At 38.8% G+C, this 4,453-nt stretch overlaps 1 long non-coding RNA gene across 1 annotated transcript in view; it reads right to left on the reverse strand.

Annotated features, from left to right (window-relative positions):
- Positions 1 to 3,727: 3,727 nt before the first annotated feature.
- LOC111087915 overlaps positions 3,728 to 4,453 on the reverse strand; it is a 2,975-nt gene continuing 2,249 nt past the window's right edge. Inside the window, exon 2 of the long non-coding RNA XR_002612538.1 lies at positions 3,728 to 4,391. This is a non-coding gene — a long non-coding RNA (uncharacterized LOC111087915). The remainder of the gene's footprint in view (positions 4,392 to 4,453) is intronic.

Below are 4,453 nucleotides of genomic sequence, written 5' to 3' on the forward strand. Positions count from 1 at the left end.
GGGGGGGGGGGGGGGGGGGGGGGTACTTAGCTCCTTCAAGTCACAATTCTAGGCCGCCAAGAATCCGCTAAATTTATTAACCCATTGATAAAAAATATTTCACCACTGTAAGATATAGTAAATATTAACTGAAATACATCATTAGAGGTTAATTTTCACATTGCTAAGTGAATGTCCCTCACATTCCTAAGGGGCTGGCCCGGCATGGCCAGGTGGTTAAGGCACTCGACTCGCAATCTGAGGGTCGCGGGTTCGAATCCCCGTCACACCAAACATGTTTGCCCTTTCAGCCGTGGGGGCCTTATAATGTGACGGTCAATCCCACTATTCGTTGGTAAAAGCCCAAGACTTGGCGGTGGGTGGTGATGACTAGCTGCCTTCCCTCTAGTCTTACACTGCTAAATTAGGGACGGCTAGCGCAGATATCCCTCGTGTAGCTTTGCGCGAAATTCAAAAACAAACAAACAAACCTAAGGGGCTACAGCCTCCTCCCCCTTGACCGGTGTTTGAAATCTTTATAACTTTTCTCATCTTTATAATTCACTAGATATTTTGCGTAATGTTCTGTTTTTTGTACGAGTTGTTTGGTATTGGAAATACGAAAAAAAAATAGGCTTCACTAGAAAACGGAAAACCGTTGCTTTCGTTAGGGTGAGATCATCACCACACGGAGGAATATCATACAAAAAAAAATTCGTAGAATGCGTAATCACACTTGGAATTGCCCCATCCAAGACAGAAGTTGTGAAACTTAACCTATAACATCCTGTTTAAAATAAATACTTCGGTGTGACGTAAATGGTTCTTAGTGATTTCCGTTTTGATTCCGTGCCAGAGAAATTCAGATAAAAATGTTTTTCTTCTTCTTCTGAGGAAATTAAGGTTTTTAGAGGCAGAAATGTTCAGTTTATATCCCCTTATTGTATTTGGTTTATTAGTAAATTTTAGGAAATTAAGGTTTGAGAGGTAGAAATGTTCAGTTTATATCCCCTTATTGTATTTGGTTTATTAGTAAATTTAAGGTTTGAGAGGCAGAAATGTTCAGTTTATATCCCCTTATTGTATTTGGTTTATTAGTAAATTTTGTATACTCGCCAAGAATCGGAGAAAATAATAACACTAAAATTGAAAATGGATATAAATATGCGATTCCTCTAGAGGGAGAAACTCAAACGCAACTTTTCAAAGCCTGTTCTGTTAGCCAGTCTCAATTCTAGTGGTTGAAGAACATTTAACCTTGGTTATCCCGTCGCCAGTGGTTAAGGTCAAATACGGAGCTGGGGGGTGTGCCTAATCCAGTAGGAACCTTAAAAAAATCAACCATGCAATAAAACATTATATACATACTGTACATTAGAGATGAAAGTCACCGCCAGTTCTCATGGCAACCACAATCGCCATGTCCATCGCTCCCAGATCCACTTGACTGTGGATAGTTAGCCCGAATTTCAATCTTGCCCGATGAGAACCAGTTTTACGCTTCTCATAGTAGTTTCTTCCCAAACTTTCAACTATCCTATAATAGTTTGGCCACTATAGGGAGGGACTCTTCCCTTTAACCTCTGCTTGTCGCCAACACTTGTTTCGATGGTGTACTTTAAGAAACTTCCGGATGTGGTTATTCTAAGGTATCGCTGTTGGTTATAGTGTAATATTCTCCTTTAGCCTTCGGCCAATAAAGTAAAAGGTCAAAATCAGAAGACCTTTTCTGTAGTAAGAATCATACTGGACGGGGCCAAAGTATCACGTTTCGTAATGCGCTTTTGTAGCTTTGAGTGTTAAGTACGCGCAGCCGTAAAAAATAGGAATTCTATTCGTAAGGTTATTTGTGCATTTTCTAAATTTTTACAGCTGTCATTTTTAGGACTTGTAGGATATTTCTGAAGTATTTTTTTTTTTTTGTAAAGAAAAAAAAAAAACTGGTACTCTATTTTCGTAGGGCTTCTTTATGGGTGGTCATAATTATTTAGTCCGAGGTCAAGAATGACGTGAGTAGCTGCTAACCGAATAAACACGATGTCTAGACTTGTTTGACAGAGGACGTATTAGTTGTCTCGTAACAATTGTGTTAGCGGACGACTTCGCTTTATAAATATTTACATGACGAAACCACGCCAATGGAAGTGAAGACTGTAACCGTACCTACTGCAGTCTGTATTTCATGGTGTCGTAATTCAATAAGTTCCGTTTCGTGTACGTAACCAAGTCTACCATTTACTGGTCAGTCATAATAGAAGTAATAAGTGATCATGCATGATAACACTGGTTTCTGTTATACTACGTGTACGTTCTGATCCTGACGGCATTCAGTGATAGCATATTTTTGTTTGTTTTAGACCAAAAGCACATTGGGCTATCTGTTGTATCCAGCGCGGAGAGGCCTGGCATGGCTAGGTGGTTAGGGCGCTCGACTCGCAGTCAGAGGGTCGTGAGTTCGAATACCCGTCCCACCAAACACGCCGTGGGGCGTTATAATGTGACATTCAATCCCACTATTCGTTGGTAAAAGAGTAGCCCAAGATTCGGCGGTGGGTGATGATGATTAGCTGCTTTCCCTCTAGCCTTTCACTGCTAAGTTAGGGACGGCTAGCAAAGATAGCCCTCGTGTAGCTTTGCACGAAATTACAAACAAACAAAACCATCGCGGGGAATCTAACCCTGGATTTTAGCGTTGTAAGTCCGGAAACTTACCGCTGGCTACTTGAAACATTGAAACAATACTGATATAAAGTTGTTTTTATTATTATTATTCTTGTTTAGAAGTATAGGGGTGCTATACTCCCTCTATTAATTAATTTAAAATTACAACAACTTTTACTGTAGGCAAGCTATGGTTTTAATAATTACAAATTTATGACCCCGAAGTATGGAGTTTTCATCATGTTGTTATATTTTCAAACTTAATTATTCGGTTCTCTAAGGTTCCTCACCAAACACTTAGCTTCTCTTGTCATTTAAACATTTTAGTAAGTGACATGCTATTGGTCGGCACTGTTAACTGACATGCCATTGGTCGGACAGTGCCACAACCTATTGCTCCGCTTTCTTGTATTATATTTTATTTATTGATTATATTATTAAACAATAATCGTATCTTCATGTGTCACACTACAAAAACTCGGCGGTAAGGGTAATAAACTTAGTACATTATTAAACTATAGCCGAATGAATTACTGTACCAACGTTATAATAAAAACAATGCGATAATATTAACAATAATCAAAAATATGACAAATTATCCGATAGAGGTCGTTGTATTATAATCGTTGTTTTTATGCGATTATTCCTAAGAAGGCTTGTTTGTTTATTTGTAGTTAAACACAAAGCTACGCAATGGGGTATCTGTGCTCTGCCCACCACGGGTATCGAAACCAGGTTTGTAGCATTCTAAGTCCGAAGACATACCGCTGTGCCACTGGAGGGCGCATAAAAAGGCTTTCTCGAAAATAAACTTAAAAGTGCTAGATCTTTCTCGAACGTGGGCGTCGTTTAAGTAGAAGCCATTCGAAAATATTATAATTTCAAAGCGAATATACTGATTTCCTTGATAAAAAATTCAGAAAGCCGTATAATTAGAAGTGTTAGTGAAATTCTAATGACTTGTATTCCGTAATTAGAATAAGCCTAGTTCTCACTAATGATTTATGTCCTTCTAATGTCTTTGAGGAAGTGAAACTTTATACTCCATTTTTTTGGATGGTTTCAAGAAAAGTCGTGAACGTGGGAGTAAATTATATCTGTTTTATTTCTTTCAAAACAGTTTGTGCGTCATCTCTAGGTCCTATAATAACTGTGTTATTTAACACTTTGGTGTTACGGTATGATCCACCGTTTCAATTTGTTACATATGATAGGTATAAAATAAAAATTAAACTCTGTAGATATATTACAATGATATCATGAAGCATTGGAGAAGAAGAGCACGACCCGCAAAGCTGAAGAATACGATAAAGACTATGGCCAACATAACAGGAAGTGGTTAAAACAACAACAACAAAACTATGGCAAACAACCGAGAAAATGACGGAAAGATGGAAGAATGTGCCCATTAACTTGAAATGAATTTAGAAACTGTGGGATCAGTATCTAATCGTCATCATTAGACTTTACAAAAAAGATCTGTTGATTCTACACATAAATGGTAACGATTCTATAATAGGAACAGAGAAGAAAATGTATTACCTAATTCAGTAAAGCCGTCGCAGAAATGGCACAATACTGCATCCGTAGCTCAGTTGTCCGGAATACGAGTCACTTCAGCCATCTTGCCAATCCACTGTGGGGCCTTAGGCAAGGTACAAAGTGAGGAGCCTCTTCTGGTATTCTGTCATCTTGCCAATCCAATGTGGGGCCTTAGGCAAGGTACAAAGTGAGGAGCCTCTTCTGGTATTCTGTCATCTTGCCAATCCAATGTGGGGCCTTAGGCAAGGTACAAAGTGAGGAGCCTCTTCTG

Source organism: Limulus polyphemus, unplaced genomic scaffold (genome assembly GCF_000517525.1).
Source record: "Limulus polyphemus unplaced genomic scaffold, Limulus_polyphemus-2.1.2 Scaffold2841, whole genome shotgun sequence".
Lineage (NCBI taxonomy): Eukaryota > Metazoa > Arthropoda > Merostomata > Xiphosura > Limulidae > Limulus > Limulus polyphemus.